Source organism: Scylla paramamosain, chromosome 18, assembly GCF_035594125.1.
Source record: "Scylla paramamosain isolate STU-SP2022 chromosome 18, ASM3559412v1, whole genome shotgun sequence".
Lineage (NCBI taxonomy): Eukaryota > Metazoa > Arthropoda > Malacostraca > Decapoda > Portunidae > Scylla > Scylla paramamosain.
The window spans coordinates 7,359,956-7,383,837 of NC_087168.1; positions in this window are offsets into that span (position 1 = coordinate 7,359,956).

Genomic DNA, 23,882 nt, shown 5'->3' on the forward strand with positions numbered 1-23,882 from the left:
ATATTTGCTTTTCATGTGTTTTAGCGTTTTGGTACCTTAGAAACTGGAAAAAAAAAAAACTCATAATATACGTCTCTTTTAATATCATTTCGTTTTCCATATTGGGTACTTTCTATACATCTTCAGCCTTTTGGTATCTAACAATCTCAAAAACATTAAAAAGACATGTTTTTAGCGTTTTTGTGCCTAATACGCTCATAAACACTCAAAAGACGTGTTTCCGGTAATATCGTCTCGTTACCTCATACAGGGTCCTTTCCAAACATTTTGGCGTTTTGATACCTGACAATCTAATAAACACTCAAAACACACGTTTTATGGTGATCTATTTCCCCAGAAAGGGTGTTTTACATGTGTTTTAGAAATTTTGTACGTAAGAAGCTTAAAAACTCAAAAGATACGATTTTCGTGAAGATGTTTTATTTTGCAATATAGTGTTTTTTTTTTTTCCTTTCTTTTTTATCGTTTTGCTACTTAAGAAGCTGAAAAAAAAAAAATCATAACGTTTTTGGTAATGTTGTTTTCTTTTCTCATAAAGGATGTTTTGCATTTTCTTTAGAGTTTTGGTACCTAACAAGCTCAAAAACACTCATATTACACGTTTTTAGCAAAGTTGTTCTCATTCTTCTCATAAAGTGCTTTGTATTAATTTTGGAGTTTTGGTCCTCGACTTAGTGGTAATCACTCATAATAGACTTTTTTGGAAATGTTGTTCTGTTTGTCCATATAAATTGGTGTTCATAAGTTCAAGCGTTTTGGTAGCTAAGAGGCTGAAAAGCACTCATAATACAAGTTTCTATTAATATCGTTTTGTTTCCCATGATGATACTTTGCATGCATTTCAAGCGTTTTGGTGCCTAACAAGCTCACACATACTCAGTCTGTTATTCTGTTTCTCCTTAGAGGATTTTTTACATGTGTTTTAGCGTTTTGATAAGTGAAGAAGCCAAAAACACTCAAAACACAAGTTTTCGCTATTGTTAATTTCCTTTTCTATATAAAGTGCTTTCTTGGCTTTTTAGCGTTTTCGTGCTTATTATGCTCATAAACACCCAAATGACACGTTTCTGCTAATGTTGTCTCGTTACTCCCTATTGGATGCTTTATATCCACTTCGGCGTTTTGATACCTAACAAGCTCAAAAATACTCAAAACACCCGTTTTTTTTTGGTAATGTTCTGTATCTCCAAAAAGAGTATTTTAGAGTTTTTTTACGAAAGAAGCTCAAAAACACTGAAAATGATACGATTTTCATTGTTTTTTTCCCATTAGAGCGTGTTTTCCATGAATTTTTAGGGGTTTCTTACCTAAGAAGCTAAAAAGTACTCAAAAGACACGTTTTTGTAATGTTTTCTTTACCTATAAAGGGTGTTTTGCTTGCACTTTAGCGTTTTGGTACCTGAAAAATACGTTCCTATTACACATTTTTAGCATTGTTGTTGTGATTCTTCTTATTGTGTGCTTTGTATGCATTTTGGGGTTTTGGTTCCTTACATAGTGTTAATTACTCATAATACATGTTTTTGGTAATGTCTTTCTGTTTGTCCACATAGAGTGTTCTTCATGTGTTTTAGCGTTTTGTACCTAAAAAGCTGAAGAACACTCATCATACATGTTTTTGTTAATATCTTTTCGTGCCCTATTTTGCGTACTTTCAATGTTTTTTACCTTTTGGTGCGTAACAAGCTCAAAACACTGAAAATACACGTTTTCGATAAAGTTTTTTTTTTTTTTCTTTTAACCATAAAGGGTGTTTTCACGTGTGTTTTTTTTTTGTTTGTTTTTTTTAGTTTTAGTGCCCACTACACTTAGAAACAATGAAATGCGACGTTTCTGGTAATATCGTCTTGTTATCCCATGTGAGCTTCATTGTATGTATTTTCGCGTTTTGATACTTAAAAAGCTCAAAACACTCAATTTTTTTTTTCTACTAATGCTGTTTTTTTTTCAGAAAGTGTTTTGTTTGCGTTTTAGAGATTTTTGTATGTTTTGCATACGCTTTAGCGGTTTTGTATCTAACAGGCTCGAAAACACTCATATTACACGTTTCTAGCAATATTTTTAATTCTAATTCTCATAACGTTCTTTATATGCATTTCGGCATTTTGGTCACTTACATGGTGGTAATCACTCATAATACATGTTTTTGGAAATGTTGTTCTGTTTATCCTCATGAAGTGGTGTTCATGTATTTTAGCGTTTAGGTAGCTAAGCTGAAAACACTCATAATACACATTTCTGTTAATATCGTTTCGTTTCCCATTTTGCATGCATTTTAAGCCTTTTGATACCTAAAAAGCTCAAAGATATTCAAAATAGACGTTTTTCATAATGTTATTCTGGCTGTCTGTAAAAGGTGTTTTAATTGTGTTTTATTGTTTTGGTACGTAAAGAAGCTAAAAACAATCAAAAGAAACGTTTTCGATAATGTTTTCTATGCTTTTTAGCATTTTGGTGCCTAATTTGTTCATGAACTCCCAAATGACACGTTTCTGATAATGTCACCTGTATAGGATACTTTGCATGAACTTTGGCGTTTTGATACCCAACAACTTCAAAAACACTCAAAACAAACGTTTTTGGTAATGTTGTTATGTTTCTACAAAAACGATGTTTTGTATACGATTTAGCGTTTTTGTACGAAAGAAGCTGAAAAACACTCAAAACACAGAATTTTGATGAACTCGTTTTGTTTTCAGTATAGCGTGGTTTTCCATGCTTTTTAGTGTTTTGGTACTTAAGAAGCTGAAAAGCACCCAAAAGACATCTTTTCTGGCAATGTTTTTTTTTTTCCATTATAGGAAAATGCATGCATTTTAGCGTTTTGGTACCGAAAAGCATTGTTCTGATTATTTTTATAGGGTGCTTTCTATGTAATTTTGCGTTTTGGTTCATTACTTGGTGGTAATCATACATAATACAGTTTTTTTGGTAATGTCGTTCTGTTTCTCCACATATTCACATATTCATGTGATTTATCTTCTTTTTTTTTTTTTGTATTTTAAAAAACCTAAATAACAATACTCATAATGTATGTTTCTGTTAATACCTTTTCGTTTCCCATATTGCGTACTTTGAATGCATTTTTTAGCCTTTTGGTAACTAACAAGCTCAAAAACACTCAAAATACAAGATATCGATAATGGTAATTTATTATCCCATATAGAGTGTTTTCCACGTGTTTTAGCTTTTTGGTGTCTAATACGTTGCGATTCTTATTGTTGGGTTCTTTTGGCGTTTTTGTTCTTTACATGTTGGTAATCACTCGTAATATATGTTTTTGGTAATATTCTGTTTCTCCACATAGAATTTTATTCATAAGTTTTAGGTATTTGCACCTAAAAAGCTGATTAACACTCATAATACACGTTTCTGTTCATATTTTTTCTTTTCCCATATTGGGTACTTTTAATACATTTTTAGTGTTTTGGTATCGTTTTTATACCTAACAAGCACAAGAATACTCATGTTACACGTTTTTTAGCATTGTTATTCTCCTTCTCCCTATAGAATGTTTTAAATGCATTTTGGCGTTTTGGTCCGTACCATTGTTGTAATCACTCATAATACGTGTTTTTGGTAATGTTGCTCTCTTCCTCCATATAGAGTGTTACACATATGTTTTAGCGTTTTGATACCTATGAAACTGAAAAACACTCATAATAAACGTTTCTGTTAATATCTTTTCGTTTCTCATATTGGGAACTTTACTTGCATTTTTAGCGTTTTGGTACCTAAGAAGCTCCAAACACTCGAAAGACATGTTTTGGGTAATGTTAAACTGTTTTACTGTATAAGGTGTTTTCCATTTTTTTTTAGCGTTTTGGTGCTTGATATGCTCTTTAAGAGCGAAATGATATGTTTCTGGTAATATCATCTCGTTATCCCATATAGGGTGCTTTCCATGCTTTTTGGCGTTTTGATACCTAACATTTTCAAAACAATTAAATCTAACATACGTTTTTGGTATTGTTGTTCTGTTTCTGTTAGAAAGGGTGTTTTTTTTCTTTTCTGTAGAAAGGGTGTATGCGTTTTAGCGTTATATATATATATATATATATATATATATATATATATATATATATATATATATATATATATATATATATATATATATATATATATATATATATATATATATATATATATATATATATATATATATATAAAAGAAGCTCAAAACAGAAAAGACACGATTTTAATAAAGAAGTTTTCTTTTCAATATAGCGCTTTTTAGCGTTTTTTTTTTTTTTTCAAGTAAGAAACAGATTAACACTCAAAATTAACGTTTTTTTTTCGGGGGGGTAATATTGTTTTCTTTTTCCATAAACACTTTAACGTTTTTGGTATCTAAGAAGCTCAAAATCACTAATATTACACTTTTTAGATGTGTTCTAATTCTTCTTATAGGGTGCTTTGTATTCATTTTATCGTTTTGATCACTAACATGGTGGTAATCACTCATAATATACGTTATTGGTAATGTTCTTCTGTTTATCCACATAAAGATTTACTTGTGTTTTAGCTTTTTGATAAAAAAAAAAAAAAGGATAAAAGGATAAAACACTCATATCTATCTTTTCTGTTAATATCATTTCGTCTCCAATAATGGGATCTTGGCATGCATTTTTAGCCTTTTTTTTTTTTTTATGTAGGAAGGACACTGGCCAAGGGCAACAAAAATCTAATAAAAAAATGCCCACTGGAATGCCAGTCCCATAAAAGGGTCAAAACAGTGGTCAAAAATTGATGAATAAGTGTCTTGAAACCTCCCTCTTGAAGGAATTCAAGTCATAGGAAGGTGGAAATACAGAAGCAGGCAGGGAGTTCCAGAGTTTACCAGAGAAAGGGATGAATGATTGAGAATACTGGTTAACTCTTGCGTTAGAGAGGTGGACAGAATAAGGGTGAGAGAAAGAAGAAAGTCTTGTGCGGCGAGGCCGCGGAAGGAGGGGAGGCATGCAGTTAGCAAGATCAGAAGAGCAGTTAGCTCAAAAACACTCAAATTACTTTTTTTCATTTTTTTTTTTTTTTTCTGTTTCTCCGTAAAGGGTGGTTTATATATGCTTTGACGTTTTGGTACGTAAAAAAGCTCAAAACACTCAAGAGACACGCTTTTGATAATTTTGTTTACTTTTTTTTTCATATAGAGTGCTTTCCATGCTTCTTAGCGTTTTGGTGCCTATACACACAAAAACACTCAAATGTAACGTCTCTGGTAATATCGTCTCGTTATCCCATATAGGGTTCTTTCCATGTATTTTGCCGTTTTGATATCTAGCAACCTCAAAACACTTAAAACACACATTTATTTTAATGTTGTTCTGTTTCTTCAGAAAGTGTGTTTCTGTGTGTTTTGCCGTTTTTCAACGTAAAATCAAAAATACTCAAAAGAGACAATTTTGATAAAATTGTTTTGTTTTCCAAAATAGTGTGTTTTCCATGCTTTTTAACGTTTTGGTATGTAAGAAGCTGAAAAAAAAATTCAAAATACAAATTTTTGGTAATCTTGTTTTCTTTTACTATAAAAGTATGCTTTACATTTAGCGTTTCGGTACCTAACGATCTCAAAAAGACACATTAAACGTTTTAACAATGTCGTTCTTCTTATATGTTGGTTCATCTTATATGGTACTTTGTATGCATTTTCGTCTTTTATTTCCTAACATAATGGTAATCACTCTTAAGTTGGTATAGTTATTTTGTTTATCATATAAAGTGGTATTCATGTGTTTTAGTGTTTTGGTAGCTAAGGTGAAAAACATTCATATTATACATTTGTGTTAATATCTTTTCGTTTCCATTAATAGGTAATTTCCATGCATTTTTAGCGTTTTGGTATCTAACCAACTCAAAGATACTCAAAATACACGTTTCTCATAATGTTGCGCTTTTTTTATTTTCAATAAAGTGTGTTTTCCATGTGTTTTTGCGTTTTCTATGTAAAGAAGCTCAAAAACACTCAAAGACACGTTTTCGATAATGCTGTTTTGTTTTCCCATAAAGGGTATTTTCCATGCTTTTTAGAATTTTTGGTGCCTAATACGCTCATAAACACCCAAATGACACATTTATGATAATGTCGTCTTGTTACCCCATATGAGGCGCTTTCCATGCATTTTGGCATTTTTGGTACTTAACAAGCTGAAAAGCACTAACAACACACGTTTTTATTAATATTGTTCTGTTTCTCCAGAAAAGGTGTTTTATATGCGTTTTAACGTTTTTTTGTACGTGACAAATTCAGAAACACACAAGACATGATTTTGATAAAGTTGTTTTGTTTTCCAGTGTAACGTGTTTTTCCATACTTTTTTTTAGCGATTTGGTACGTAAGAAATATAAAAAACTCAAAATATACATTTTTTGTAATATTGTTTTCCTTTCCCATAAAAGATGTTTTGTATGGACTTTAGCGTTTAGGTACGTGACAAAACCAAAAACACTCATTTTACAGGTTTTTAATACTGTTGTTCTGATTTTTCTTTTATGGTGCTTTCAATGCATTTTGCAGTTGTGGTTCTTCACATTTTGGTAATTACTCGTAAAAATTTTGGTAATTACTCATGATTGCTCAAAAACATTCGTATTACAAGTGTTTAGCATTCTTGTTCTGATTCTTCTGAAAAGATATTAACACAAATGTGTAATATGAGTGTTTTTAGCTTACCTTAGATACCAGAACACTAAATCACATGAATACCATGCTTTGTATACAATTTTTCGCGTTTGGTCCCTAACATTGTGGTAATCGCCCATGATGTACATTTTTGGTAATGTTCTTTATTTTCTTATAAAGTATTATTTATGTGTTTTACCTAATAAGCTGAAAAACACTCATAATACACGTTTCTGGTAATACTTTTTCGTTTCCCATATTGATAACTTTGCATGCATTTTTACCGTTTTGTTACATAAGATGAAAACACACAAAATACATATTTTCGATGATCATAAGTTTTTTTTTTCCATTCTTTTTTTTTATCGTTTTGGAGCCTAATAGGCTCATAAACACCCAAATGAGATGTTTCTGGTAATATCGTCTCGTTACTCCATATGGGCTGCTTTGCATGAATTTTAGCATTTTGATAACAAGCTCAAATCTCTCAAAACACACGTGTTTAGTAATCTTGTTCTGTTTCTACAGAAAGGGTGTTTTGTATGCGTTTTAGCGATTTTGTGCGAAAGAAGCTCAAACACACTCAAAAGACAAGATTTTGATAAAGGTGTTTTATTTCCAATATAGCATCTTTTCCATACTTTTTATCGTTTTGGTACGCAAGAAGCTGAAAATCACACAAAAGACATGTTTATGGTAATAATGTTTTCTTTTTTTTTCTATAAACGGTGCTTTGCATACACTTTATGGTTTTTGTACCCAACGAGCCCAAAAACACTCATATTTCACGTTTTTTAGCATTGTTCTGATTCTTCTTATAGGATGCTTTGCATGTATTTTAGCGTTTTGGTACGTGCCATTGTTGTAATAACTCATAATACACATTATTGTTAATGTTTTGTTTTATCCATATAAAATGTTATTCAAGTGCTTTATTATTTTGGTAGCTAAGAAAAAAAAATCATATTACACGTTTCTTTTAACATCGATTCGCCTCACATAATGAGTTCTTTGCATGCATTTTTAGCGTTTTGGTAGCAAACAACTCAACAAAATACACGTTTTTCATAATGTTGCTCTGTTTCTCCGTAAAGGGTGTTTTGCATTTGTTTTTGCGTTTTGGTACGTAATGAAGCCCAAATGCACTCAAAAAACACAATTCCACAATGATTTTTTTGTTTTACCATACGGGGTGGTTTCCAGACTTTATAGCACATAAACGCTTTAATGACACATTAATGATAATGTCTCGTTACCATAATATAAGGTGCTTTCTATGCATTTTGTCATTTTGGTACCTAACAAGCTCAAATATATTCTGTTTCCCTAAAAAGGGAGTTTTGTATGGGTTTTAACGTTTTTTATACGTAAGAAGCTCAAAAACACTTTAAAGACATGATTTTGATAAAGTCATTTTCTTTTCCAATATAACGTGTTTTTTTATGTTTTTTTTTTTTTAGCGTTTTAGCACTTAAGCTGAAAAACACTCAAAAAAACACGTTTCTGGTAACTTTTTTTTTTTTTTTCCATATAAGGTGCTTTACATGCACTTTAGCATTTTGGTACATGGCAAGTCCAAAAAACACTCCTCATATTACACGTTTTTACCATTGTTGTTCTGATTCTTCTTATAGGGTACTTTGTATGGATTTTGGCATTTTGGTCCCTAACATTGGGATAATCACTCATAATACACGTGTTTGGTAATGTCGTTTTGTTTCTCCGTATAGAGAGCTTCGTGTGTTTTATCGTTTTAGTGCCTAAGAAACTGAAAACATTCATAATACACGTTTCTGTGAATATAGCTGCGTTTCCCATAATAGGTACTATAAATGCATATTTAGTGTTTTGGAACCTAAAAAGCTCAAAACCACTCAAAACACACGTCTTTCATAATGTTGCTTTCCGTAAAGGTGCTTTGCTTGTAATTTAGCGTTTCGGTTCAAAAACGCTCACAAGACACGTTTTTTAGTAATATTTAGTTTTGCCATATAGGGTGTTTTCTATTCTTTTTAGAGTTTTGATGAATATACCGCTCATAAATACCCAAATGACACGTGTTTTATTATGTTCTTTCGTTTCCCCATATAGAGTGCTTTGGATGCAGTTTGGCTTTTTGTTATCTACCAATCTTGAAAACTCTTAAAATACGTTTTTGTTATTTTCGTTCTGTTTCTACAAGAACGGTGTTTTCTATGCGTTTCAGCATTTTTGTACTCTAAAGACACGATTTCTATTTATTTTTATTTTTATTTATTTATTTATTTATTTATTTTTTTTTTTTTTTTTTGTCTCCCAAAATAGCAAGTTTTCCATGATTTATAGCTTTTTGGAACATAAGAAGCAGAAAAGCACTCATAATGCACGTTTTTTTTTTTTTTTATATAAAGTTGTTTTCTTTTGCCAATAGGGTGCCTTTCATGCACTTTAGCGTTTTGGTACCTGACAAAGCACTCTATATTACACAGTTGTAGCATTATACTTCTGATTCTTTTTATAGTGTGCTTTGTATGGATTTTGGCGTTTTGGTTCATAACATGGTGAAAATAATACACGTTTTTTATTATATTGTTCTGTTTTTTCAAAGAGACTGTTATTCATGTATTTTAGGGTTTTGGTACCTAAGAAGCTGAAAATCACTCATAATACACGTTGCTTTTTATATCGTTTTGTTTCCTGTATTGGGTATTTTGCATGCATTTTCACGTTTTAGTACTAACAAGCTCAAAACACTAAAAAGGACACTTTTTTTATAATATTAACTTGTTTTCTCATATCGGGTTTTGTCCATGATTTTTCTTTTTTTTTTATTTTTTGGTGTCTAATACTCTTACAGATATCCAATTGACACGTTTCTGATAATATCGTCTCGCTACTCCATATAGGGTGCTTTGCATGCATTTTGGCGTTCTGATACCTGACAAGCTCTAAAACCCTCAAAACACACGTTTTTTTTTTTTTTGGTTATGTTCTTCTTTTCTCCAGAAAGGGTGTTTTGCATGCGTTTTATCGTATTTGTACGGAAGAAGTTCAAAAACACTAAAAAAAAACACGATTCTGATAAAGTTGTTTTCTTTTCCAATATAGCGTGTTTTCTATGCTTTTTTAGCGTCTTGTTACGTAAAAACCCTAAAAGCTCTCAATAAAAAGACGTTTTAATATTTTTTTTCTTTCCCAATATAGGGTGCTTTCTATGCATTTTATCTTTTTGGTATTTGACAAGCCAAAAAACACTCATATAACACGCTTTTAGCATTGTTGTTCTGATTCTTCATATAGAGTGTTTTGTATGTATTTTGGTGTTTTTGTCCCTAATATGGCTGTAATCACTCATAATACACATTTTTTTGGGTATTATCCTCCTGTTTCTCCACATAGAGTGCTATTCATGTGTTTTAGCTTTTTGATTCCAAAAAAACATGAAAAACACTCATATTACACGTTTCTGTCAATAAATTATCGTTTCCCACATTGGATTTTATGCATGTATTTTTTTTTTTTCCATTTTGGTATCAAACAAGATGAAAAACAGTAAAAATACACGTTTTCCATAGTGTTAATTTTTTATCCCATAAGAGGTGTTTTCCTTTTTTTTTTATCGTTTTGGTGCCTATACGCTCATAAGTACACGAATGACACTTTTCTGATAATGTCGTCTTATTACCCATATACAATGCTTTGTATTCATTTTGGCATAACAAGGTCAAAAACAATGAAATCACACGTTGTTATTAATTTTGTTCTGTTTCACAGGAAAGGGTGTTTTGCGTTTTTCGTTTTGCGTTTTAGCGTTTTCGTACCTAACAAGCTCAAAATACTCATATTACACGTTTTTACCAATGGTATTCTGATACTTATTAGGTGCTTTATGTGCATTTTGTTGGATCGGTCCCCAATCACTCATAATACACGTTTTTAGTAATCTTTTTTTTTTTTTATTCATATAAAGTGCTATTTATGTGTTTTAGAGTTTTGATTGCTAAAAAGTTGTAAAACTTTTACACATTTCTGTTAATATGTTCTCGTTTCACATGATGGGTATTTTATATGCATTTTTATCGTCTTGGTACCTAACAAGCTCATATACATGTATCAAAGATGTTTGCCACCACTTATTCTAGCTGTCTTTTGCCTCCACAGTTTCGGTGAAGTTGTTACCCACCAGTGTTTCTGACGGTTAGTCACATCTGTTGTTCTGGAGTTGATGATTGGTGATGCTTGTTACCTGCCCAGTCGATGAAGATGCTTGGAGTGTTGGAAGCGTGGAGGACCGGAGTGAGGCGGTGATTCTGGTAGCTTGGAGATCGTGGGAAGTCGTTTAATATTTTGATATATGTACGAGTAAAAAGACACGATGACAAGAGTTCTTGATTTAATATGTGACTGATTTGTACACACTGGATTCGAGATGGTTGTAACGTGAGATGTATTCTCTCTCTCTCTCTCTCTCTCTCTCTCTCTCTCTCTCTCTCTCTCTCTCTCTCTCTCTCTCTCTCTCTCTCTCTCTCTCTCTCTCTCTCTCTCTCTCTCTCTCTCTCCCCGCCCCGAAGCGATATGATTTATAACTGAGCAGCGTCTCTCACGGCTGATTGTGATGGAGCAGAATTGAGTGAGAGACCATGACTGACTGCTCGTGACTGGGTGACTGCTGACTGTGTCTCTGACTGGGACCGAACTCGAACTGATCTGAACTGCCTGAGCTCGCTACCTGTGGGCTGTATTTATCTGAGCTAAGGACTGGAAGTGGGTGTGAAATTCCCTTGAGATGTAGAGAAAGGGAGACAAACGCAGGTGTTATCCCTAAGGAGTGGAAGTGGGTGTGAATCCCCCTTGAGGTTAAGAAAGGAATGGCTGGCCATGGTACACGTGAGATAAATATACGAAATAATGAAATATACATATATATATAGTAAAAGTAATTGTTGAGACCGATACAGATGCCTTCCCCCACGAAAAATGCGCCCTCGCATTTAAATATAACAATAAGGCAGTAGGATGGTACAGATGATACATGATATCAGAGAAAGAGTACGGAACGAGAACCTTAATAATACCATACATGATAACATGATACATGATAATAACAGACATGATAAGATAATATAATACATGTACAACACATATAAGTAAACAAAAATACACATATATATATATATATATATATATATATATATATATATATATATATATATATATATATATATATATATATATATATATATATATATATATATATATATATATATATATATATATACATGATATTGAAAATGGATGATTAAACCTTGGAATGGGAACGAAGTATCAGTCTCTAAGAAGATGATGTGTGTGTGTGGTTAAGCTTCAGCCGCTTGAAGGATCTGTTAAATCAGATCTTAATGTTAAATCAGATCTTAATTTCTTCTTATTGGGTGTTTATATTCTTTTTTTGGTTTTGGTTCTTAACATAGTGGTAATCACTGATTACCACCATGACACATTTTTGTTAATTTTGTTCTGTTTTTCAATATAGAGTGCTATTCGTGTGTTTTGGTAACTAGGAAGTTGCAAAAACACTTATATTATATGTTTTTGTTAATATCTTTTTGTTTCCCATATTGGGTACTTTTTCACTCTTTTTTACCCTTTTGGTACCTTAGAAGCTCAAAGACACTCATATTATATAGTTTTAGCAATGTCATTATGATTCTTATTATAGGGTGCTTTGTATGCATTTTGCATACACGATTTTGGTAATGTTTTTTTTTTTCCTATAAATTGTTATTCATGTGTTTTACCGGTTTGGTAGCTAAGAAGTTGTAAAACAACACGTTTTACAACTTCTTAGCTGCAAATTTTACACGTTACCATTAATATTGTTTCGTTTTCCATAAAAGGTACTTTGCTTGCATTTTTAGTGTTTTGGTACCTAACAAGCTCAAAAACACTCAAAATACACATTTTTCGTAATGTTTCTCCGTGAAGAGTGTTTTGTAATACCACTTTTGCGTTTTTGGAACGCAAAGAAGCCCAAAACACTCAAAAGACGCGTTTTCGATAATATTGTTCTGTTTTCCTATATAGGGTGTTTCCCATGCTTTTTATTTTTTATTTATTTATTGTTTTTTTTGGGGGGTTACCTAATACGCTCATAAACAACCAAATCACACGTTTCTGGTAATTTCGTCTCGTTACCATATATGTCGTGATTTGTATGCTTTTTAGCGTTTCGGCACCTAACAAGCTCAAAAAAACTCAAAACACGTTTTTGTTCATTTTGTTCTGTTTCTCCAGGAATGGTGTTTTCTTTACGTCTTAGTGTTTTTTTTTTTTTTACGTAAAAATCTTAACAATACTTAAAAGACATGTTTTTGTTAATATTTTGTTTCTCATATAGGATGGTGCCTAATTCGTTCATAAACAACCAAATGACACATTTCTGGTAATGTCTCGTTACCCATGCTTTCCATGCATTTTGGCCCATTTTTTTTTTTTTTTTTTTTATGTAGGAGTGACATTGGCCAAAGGTAACAAAAACCCAATAAAAAAAAATTTTAAAACCCACTGAAGTGCCAGTCCCAGAAAAGGGCCCAAAGCAGTAGTCAAAAATTGAAGGATAATTGTCTTGAAACCTCCCTCTTGAAGGAATTCAAGTCATAGGAAGATCAAAATACCGAACCAGACAGGGAATTCCAGAGTTTACCAGAGAAAGGGATGAATGATTGAGAATACTGGTTAACTCTTGCATTAGAAACAGGGACAGAATAGGGGTGAGAGAAAGAAGAAAGTCTTGTGCAGCGAGTCCACAGGAGGATGGCAGGCATGCAGTTAGCAAGATGTTAGCATAAAAATAGCGGTAGAAGACAGCTAGAGATGCAACACTGCGGCGATGAGAGAGAGGCTGAAGACAGTCAGTTAGAGGATAGGAGTTGATGAGACGAAACGCTTTTGATTCCACCCTGACTAGAAGAGCGGTATGAGTGGAACCTCTCCAGCCATGTAAAGCATACTCCATACATGGACGGATAAGGCCCTTGTACAGAGTTAGCAGCTGGGTGGGGGGAGAAAAACTGGCTGAGACGTCTCAGAACGCCTAACTTCATAGAAGCTGTTTTAGCTAGAGATGAGATGTGAAGTTTCCAGTTCAGATTATAAGTGAAGGACAGACCGAGGATGTTCAGTGTAGAAGAGGGGGAGAGTTGAGTGTCATTGAAGAAGAGGGGATAGTTGTTTGGAGGACTGTGTCGAATTGATAGATGGAGGAACTAAGTTTTTGAGGCATTGAACAATCCCATGTTTGTTTTACCCAAATCAGAAATTTTAGAAAGATCAGAAGTCAGGCGTTCAGTGGCTTCCCTGCGTGAAATGTTTACTTCCTGAAGAGTTGGACGTCTACGAAAAGACGTGAAAAAGTGCAGGCTGGCATCATCAACATAGGAGTGGATAGGACAAGAAGTTTGGTTTAGAAGGTCATTGATGAATAATAAGAAGAGAATCAGTGACAGGACAGAACCCTGAGTAACACCACTGTTAACAGATTTAGGAGAAAAACAGTGACCGTCTACCACAGCAGCAATAGAACGGTCAGAAACGAAACTTGAGATGAAGTTACATAGAAAAGGATAGAACCCATAGTTTGAAAATCAAAACTTTTTGATATATCCAAGGCAACACCAATGGTTTCACCAAAATCTCTAAAAGAGGATGACCAAGACTCAGTAAGGAAAGCCAGAAAATCACCTGTAGAGCGGCCTTGACGGAACCCATAATGGAGATCAGATAGAAGGTTGTGAAGTGATAGATGTTTAAGAATCATCGTGTTGAGGATAGATTCAAAAACTTTAGATAGGCAGGAAATTAAAGCAATAGGATGGTAGTTTGAGGGATTAGAACGGTCACCCTTTTTAGGAAGAGGCTGAATGTAGGCAAACTTCCAGCAAAAAGGAAAGGTAGATGTTGACAGACAGAGCTAAAAGAGTTCGACTTGGCAAGGTGCAAGCACGGAGGCACAGTTTCGGAGAATAATAGGAGGGACCCCATCAGGTCCATAAGCCTTCCGAAGGTTTATGCCAGCGAGGGCATGGAAAACATCATTGCGAGGAAGTTTAATAGGTAGCATGAAGTAATCAGAGGGTGGAGGAGAGGAACAAGCCCTGAATCGTCCAAGGTAGAGTTTTTAGCAAAGGTTTGAGCGAAGAGTTTAGCTTTAGAGATAGATGTGATAGCAGTGGTGCCATCTGCTTGAAATAAAGGAGGGAAAGAAGAAGCAAAGTTATTGGAGATATTATGGACTAGATGCCAGAAGTCACGAGGGGAGTTAGATCTTGAAAGATTTTGATACTTTCTGTTAATGAAGAAGTTTTTGGCTAGTTGGAGAACAGATTTGGCATGGTTCCAGGCAGAAATATAAAGTGCTTGAGATTCTGGTGATGGAAGGCTTAAGTACCTTTTGCGGGCCACCTATCTATCATGTATAGCACGAGAACAAGCAGTGTTAAACCAAGGTTTGGAAGGTTTAGGTAGAGAAAAAGAGTGAGGAGTGTACGCCTCCATACCAGACACTATCAACTCTGTTATGCGTTCGGCACACAAAGACGGGTCTCTGATACGGAAGTAGTACCGTAGTCATTCCAAGGAAAAACAGCAAAATATCTCCTCAGGTACCCCCAACTAGCAGAGGCAAAGCGCCAGAGACACCTAGAGGTCAGGAAAAAGTCAAGAATGTTGGGCGTATCTCCAAGACGGTCAGGAATACGAATAAAATGTTGCACCAATTGCTCTAGGTCGTGGAGGATAGCAAAGTTGAAGGCTAGTTCACCAGGATGGTCAGTGAAGGGAGAGGAAAGCCAAAGCTGGTGGTGAACATTGAAGTCTCCAAGAATGGAGATCTCTGCAAAAGGAAGTTAAGTAGTCAATGAATTTCTTATAATCAGAGGAGTTAGGTGAGATGTATACAGCACAAATAAATTTAGTTTGAGAGTGACTCTGTACCAAACAAGTTAAAAAAAAAAAAAACACTGAAAAAACACGTGTTTGGTAATGTTGTTCTGTTGCTACAGAAAGGGTGTTTTGTATTCGTTTTAGCGTTTTTGTACGGGAAATCAAAAACACTCTAAAGACACGATTTTGATATAATTGTTTTGTTTTACAATACAGCGTTTTTTCCGTGCATTTTTAACATTTTGGTACGTTAAAAGCTGAAAAAGCACTCAGAAGACACGTTTTTGGTAATGTTTTCTTTTCCCATACAGGGTACTTCGTTTGCACTTTAGCATTTTGGTACCCGACAAGACCAAAAGCACACACATTACATTTTTTCTACCATTATTCTTCTGATTCTCCTTATAGGGTGTTTTGTATACTTTTTTTTTTCATTTTGTTTCCCTACATGGCAGTAATTACTCATAATACTTGTATTTGGTAATGTTGTTCTGTTTCTCCACACATTCATGTGTTTTACGGTTTTGGTACCTAAGAAGCAGAAAATCACTCACAATATACGTTTCTGTGAATATCCTTTCGTTTCCCATAATGTATTTCATGCATAACTTTCCATGCATTTTTAGCGTTTTGTTACTTATGAACCTTGGACATTCAAAATGCACGTTTTTCATAATGTTGTTCTGTTTCTCCGTAAAGGGTGTTTTGTAAGTAAAGAAGCTCAAAACTCTCAAAAGACACGTTTTCGATTATATTTTGCTCTGCAATATAAGTTTTTTTTTTATTATTATTATTCTTTAAAGCGTTTTTTGTTCCTCATACGCTTTAAAGAATTAAATGACACATTTCTGATAATATTGTCTCGCTGCCCTATATAAAATGGTTTGCATTCAATTTGGCTTTGTTACTACTAAGTTCGATGACGCTTAAATCTCACGTTTTTTTTTTTTTCTGTCTTTTTTCTTCAGAAAATGTATTTTGTATACGCTTTAGGGTATTGTACGAAAGGTTAAAAAAAAACTGAAAAGACTCGATAGTGATGAAGTTCTTTGGTCTTCCAATATAGGGTGTTTTCCATGTTTTTTTTTTTTTTTTTTTTTTTTTGCGTTTTGGTGCATAAAAAGCTGAGAAGCACTCGAAGACACGTTTTGATTAATATTATGTTCTTCTCTCATAGCGGGTGCTTTGCATGCACTTTAGCATTTTGGTATCTGGCAAGACAAGATTTTGATATATGACAAGATTTTAGTATGTGACAAGAATCATATTACACATTTTTAGCTCTGATTTTTTTTTTTTTTCATAAAGTGCTTTACATGCATTTTGGCGTTTTCTCCTTAAGTTGGTGGTGATTATTCATGACATACGTTCTTGATAATGTCCTTTTTCTCCATATAGAGTGCTACTTATGTGTTTTAGCGTTTTGGTACGTAAGAAGCTGAAAAAGACTCATAATACACGTTTCCGTTAATAACTTTTCTTTTTCCATATTGAGCAATATGCATGCATTTTTAGCGTTTTGATCAAAGATATACAAAATACACGTTTTTCATAATGTTCTGTTTTGCCGTAAGAGATGTTTTGCATTCGTTTTTGCGTTCTGGTATGTAAAGAATCTCAAAACACTAAAAGGACACGTTTTCGATAATATTTTGTTTTCCCATACGAAGTGTTTTTAAATGTTGTTTAACATTAAGTGTCTAAACGCTCATAAACACGCAAATGACACGTTTCTGGTAATGTCGTCTCGTTATCCCATACAGGATGCTTAGCATGTTTTTATTTTTTTTTTGGTATTGTGATACCTACAAGCTCAAAACAATCATAGCACATTTTTGGCAATGTTGTTCTGTTTCTCTCGAAAAAGTGTTTTATATGAATTTTAAAGTTTTTGTTCGAAAGAAGGTCAAAAACGATCAAAAGACACGATTTTGTTAAATTTGTTTTCTTTTCCAATATAACGTGTTTTCAATGCTTTTAAGCGGTTTGGTTCGTAAGAAGCTAAAAAAGCACTCAAAATACATGTTTTTAGTAATGTTTTCTCTTCTCGTATTGGGCCCTTTGTAAGTAATTTAACGTTTTGGTACTTAACAAGCTCAAAAGCACCCAAATTACGCATTTTTCTTATGTTCTGATTATTTTCACATGGTTCTTTTTATGTATTTTAGCGTTTTCGTCCTTAACATGGTGGTAATCACTCATAATACAGCTTTTTTTGGTAATATTGTTGTGTTTCTGCATAGAGTGTAAATCAGAAGTTTTAGCGTTTAGGTAGATAAAAAAAAAACTGAAAAATACTAAAAATAATACACGTTTCTGTTAACATCGTTTCGTTTCCCATAATGGGCACTTTCTATGCATTTTTTATCATACCTAAGAAACTCGAAGACACTCAAAATACACGTTTTTCATAATGTTTTGTTTCTCCGTAAACGGTGATTGCATGTGTTCTTGCGTTTCGATACGTAAAGGAGCTTATAAACACTCAAAAGAGACGTTTTAAATAATATTGTTTTGTTTTCCCATATAGAGTGTTTTCCTTGCTTTTTAGCCTTTTCGTGCCTCATACGCTCAAAACACCAATATGACACATTTCTGGTAATGTCGTCGTTACCCTATATAGGTTGGTTTTCATGCATTTTGGTGTTTTGGTACCTAAGAAAAACAAAAAAAAACTCTCAAAATACCCGTTTATTTTAATGTCCTGTCTCTCCTGTATGCGCTTTAGCGTTTTTGAACGTAAGAAGCTCAAAAACACTCAAAAGACACGATTTTGAAGAAGGTTTGTTTTCCAATATAGCTTGTTTTGCATACTTTTTAGCGTTTTGGTAAGTAAGAAGCTGAAAAACACACAAAATAAACGTTCTTTGGTAATGTTGTTTACTTTTCACATATGATTTGCCTTACATGCATATTAACGTTTTGATACCTTATAAGCGCAAAAAAAAAAAAAAAAACTCATATTACACGCTTTTAGCATTTTTGTTCTGATTCTTCTTATAGAGTGCTTTGGATGGGTGTTTTCTATTTGATTTAACGTTTTTATACGAAAGAAGCTCAAAAATACTCAAAAATACTCAAAACACCCATTTATTTTAATGTTGTGCTGTTTCTCCTAAAAGGGTATTTTGTATGTGTTTTAGAATTTTTGAACGTAAGCTCAAAAACACAAAAAAAAACACGAGTTTGATGAAGTTTTTTAGTTTTCCAATATAGCATGTTTTCCATGAATTTTTTGCGTTTTTATACGTAAAAAGCAGAAAAAAAAGAATCAAAATACACGTTTTTGATAATGTTTTCATTTTTGCATAAAGGTTGCTTTGCATGCACTTTAGCCTTTTGGTTCCTATCAAGCTCAAAAAACTTTCATATTACAAGTTTTAAAGAATGTTGTTTTGATTATTTTTAAATGGTGCTTTTTTTTTTGGGGGGGGCTTTTTGGTCACTAAATGGGAGGTAATTGCTCATAATACACGTTTTTTGTAATATTGTTTTCCAAATAGTGCTATTCATGTGTTTTAGGGATTTTGTATCTAACACGCTGAAAATCACTCATAATATAAGTTTCCATTAATATATATATATATATATATATATATATATATATATATATATATATATATATATATATATATATATATATATATATATATATATATATATATATATATATATATATATATATATATATATATATATATATATATATATATATATATATATATATATATATATATATATATATATATATATATATATATATATATATATATATATATATATATATATATATATATATATATATATATATATATATATATATATATATATATATATATATATATATATATATATATATATATATATATATATATATATATATATATATATATATTCATGCGTTTTAAGGATTTAGTATCTAACACGCTGAAAGTCACTCGTAATATAAGTTTCTATTAATATATATATATATATATATATATATATATATATATATATATATATATATATATATATATATATATATATATATATATATATATATATATATATATATATATATATATATATATATATATATATATATATATTTTTTTTTTTTTTTTTTTTTATATTGAGTACTTTGCATGCATTTTTACCGTTTTCATGCCTAACAAGGTCAAAAACACTGAATAGTCACGTTTTCGCTAATGTTATGTTGTTTTCCCTAAAATGCTCATAAATTTCCGAAATTATAATTTTACTGGTAATTTCGCCTCGTTACCATATATGGGGTGATTTGCATGCATTTTGGCGTTTTGGTACCAAAGAAGCCAGATTTTTTGTTTCTTGTGCGTTTTAGCATTTTCTACGTAAGAAGCTCAAAAACACAGAAAAAAGACATATATATGAGGTGTTTCCCATGCTCTTCAGCGTTTTGGTGCCTAAAACGTTCACAGACACCGAAATGACACATTTCTGGTAACGTCGTCCCGTTACCGTATATAGAGTGCTTTGCATCCATTTTTGTCTTGTGAAACCTGACATGCTCTAAAGCTAAAATACGTTTTTGGTAATGTTGTTCTGTTCCTGTAGGAAGGGTGTTTTATATGCGTTTCAGAGTTTTTGTACGAAAGATCAAAAACACTGAAAACACAGTTTTCATAAATTTGTTTTCTTTTCTAATAATAATCGTTTCCACGATTTTAAGTGTTTTGGTACGTAAAGGAGCTCAAAAACATTCAAAAGACACTTTTACGATAAGTTCCTTTGTTTTCCCATATAAAGCCTTTTCTATGCTTTTTTAGCGTTTTGACGCCTATTTCGCTCATAAAAAGCCAAATGACACGTTTCGGGTAATGTCGTCTTGTTACCTCATATAGAATGTTTTATAGGTATTTTGGTGTTTTGGTACCTAGCAAGCTCAAAAACATTCAAAACACAAGTTTTTGTTAATGCTGTTCTATTTCTCACGAAAGGATGTTTTGTATGCGAATTAGCGTTTTTTGTACGTAAGAATCTCAACAACAATCAAAAGACATGATTTTTTATGAAGTTATTTTGATAAGTAATTTTGTAATATTAGTAATTTTGTTTTTGTTTAGCGTGTTTTCCATGCTTTTTATTCTTTTTGTACATTAGAATCTGAAAAGCACTCAAAATACATGTTTTTGGTAATGTTTTATTTTCCCGAAAAAAGCGTTTTCTATGTGCAATAGCGTTTTGGTACCTGTTAATCCCAAAAACACTCACTTTTTAGCATTGTTGTTCTAATTCTTCTTACAAGGTGCTTTGCATGTATTTTAGCATTTTGGCCCATAACATTGTAGTATTTAGTCAAAACACACATTTTTGGTCTTTTCCTTTGTGTGTGTGTGTGTGTGTGTGTGTGTGTGTGTGTGTGTGTGTGTGTGTGTCTCCATATAGAATGCTTTTCATGTGTTTTATTTGAAGAAAACAATCATATTATGTGTTTCTGTTTATATCGTTTCTTTTCACACATTGGATGCTTCGCATACATTTTGTCGTTTTCATACCTAACATGCTCAGAAACATTCAAAACACACTTTTTTTTTCAGAAAAGGGTTTTTTGTATCAGTTTATAGATTTTGTACCAAAGATGATCAAAAATGCTCAAAAGACACGTTTTTAATAAAGTTGTTTTGCCTTCTAATATAGCGTGTTTTCCATTCTTTTTTAGCGTTTCGGTAGGTAAGCAGCTGAAAACACTCAAAAGACATATTTTTGGTACTGTTTTCTTTTTCCATAAAAGATGGTTTACATGCACTTCAGCGTTTGGTTATTAACAAGCTCAAAAACACTCATTTTACACGTTTTAGCAATGTTGGTCTGATTCTTCTCATAGGGTGCTTTGTATGTAATTTTTACTTGTTTTTTTTTTTTTTTCATAGAGGGTGCTTTCCATATACTTTATCGTTTTGGTACCTAACAAGCCCAAAAACACTCGTTTTATTTCTTTTTATCATGTTAGTTCTGATTCTTCTTATTAGAGTGTTTTGCATAATTTATGGCGTTTTGATCCATTTTTGTAATCACTCACAATGCACATTTTTAGTAATATTGTTCTCTATCTCCTTACTCTTACTCCTCTACTGTTCATGTGTTTTAGCGATTTGGTACCTAAGAAATTGAAAATCACTCATAATATACGTTTCTCATAATATCGTTTAATTTTTCATATTGGGAACTTTGCATCCATTTTTAGCATTTTTATACCTAACAAGCTCAAAGACAGTCAAAAGACACGTTTTCGATAATGTCAATTTGTTTGCTTATACAGAGGATTTTCCATGCTTTTTAGCGTTTTGGTGCCTAAAAGAGTCATTGACACTTAAATGACACGTTTCTGGTAATAGTACCTCGATATCCATATAGAGTGCTTTGTATACATTTTGGTGTTCTGATACCTAAGAAAATGAAGAAAAAAAAACACTCAAAACACATGTTTTTGGTAATGATGTTCCGTTACGCAAGAAAGGGTGTTTTGTATGTGTTTTTGCATTTTTATAAGAAAGAACATTCAAAAGACACGATTCTGAAAAATCTGTTAAGTTCTGCAATATAGCGATATTTACTTTTTTTCTTTGTTGTTTTGGTACGTTTTGAGTGAAAAACACTCAAAATACACGTTTTTTTTTTTTGTAACATTGTTTTCTTTTCCCATAAAGGGTGCTTTGCATGCACTTTAGCGTTTTGTTACCTAACAAGCTCAAAAACACTCATATTAAACGTTTATAGCAGTTTTGTTTTTATTCTTCTTATAGGGTTGTTTGTATGCATTTTGATGTTTTGATACTTAATAACCTCGAAAACACTTAAAACACAATTTTGTTTTTTTTCTAAATATTGTTCCATTTCTCCTGAAAGGGTATTTTGTATGCGTTTTACCATTTCTGTACGCAGAAAAACTCAAAAACTCTAAAAAAAAGACATGATTTCATAAAGTTTTGTTGATTTCCAATATTCCATGCTTTTTAGCATTTTGGGACGTAAGAAGCTGAAAAGCACTTAAAAGATATAAGACGCTTTCAGTGTAATTCAGCGTTTTTGGTACCTGACAACCCCAAAAACATATTACGCGTTTTTAGCACTGTTGTTCTGATTCTTCTTGTAAGGGGCTTTACATGCATTTTGGCGCTTTGGTCCATAACATTGTGGTAATCACTCATAATCCACGTTTTTTTTTTCTCTCTTTCTCCAAATAGAGATCTATTCATGTGTTTTAGTGTTTTGGGATCTAAGAAACTGAAAAAAAACACTCAAAATTTACGTTTCTGTTAACATCGCTTCGTTTCCTATTTTGCGTACTTTGCCTTTATTTTTAGCGTTTTCGTATCAAACAAGTTCAAAAATGACAAAATTTTAGGATTTCGGAGCCTAATAAACACTCAAAGGATACTTTTCTGTCAATATCTTCTCGTTATCCCATATCAAGTGTTATGCATGCATTTTGGTGTTTTGATACTTCACAAGCTCAAAAACACTCAAAACACACATTTTGGTGATGTTCCGTTTCTCTAGAAAAGGTGTTTTGTGTGCGTTTTAGATAACCTCAAAACACTCTAAAGACAATTTTAATAAAGTTCTTCAGTTTTCCAATATTGCGTGTTTTCCATGCTTTTAAGCGTTTTGGTATATAAAGGGCTAAAAAGCACTCAAAAGACACGTTTTTAAATGTTTTTTTTTTTTCCCATAAAGGATGATTAGCATGCACTTTAGCATTTTGGTACCTAACAACCTCAAAAACACTCATATTACACGTTTTTAGTAATGTTGTTCTGGTTCTTCATTTTAGAGTGTTTGTCCCTGACATGGTACTAAACACTCATATTATACGTTTTTATAAATGTTGTTCTCCTTATCCATATAATATGGTGTTCATGTCTTTTAGCGTTTTGGTAGCTAAAAAGCTGAAAAACACTCACAAAGCACGTTTCTGTTAAAATCGTTTCTTTTACAATATGGCTTGTATTTTTAGCGTTTTGGTACCGAACAAGCTAAAAGACACACAAAATACACGTTTTTCATAATGTTATTCTCCTTTTCTGTAAAGATGTTTTGCATGTGTTTCTACGCTTTTGTATGTAAAGCAACTCAAAAACACTGAAGAGACACACTTTCGATAATGTTGTTTTCTTTTTTTAATGTGAGAAGCTCAAAACACGTTTAATGTAAGAAGCTCAAAACACGTTAAAGACACGATTTTGATTAATGTTTTGTTTTATAGTATTGCTTGTTTTCCATGATTTATTTATTTTTTTTTTTTTTTACGTTTTGGTACGTGAAATTTGTAAACCAATCAGAAGACACGTTTATGGTAATGTTGTTATATTTTCCCATATAG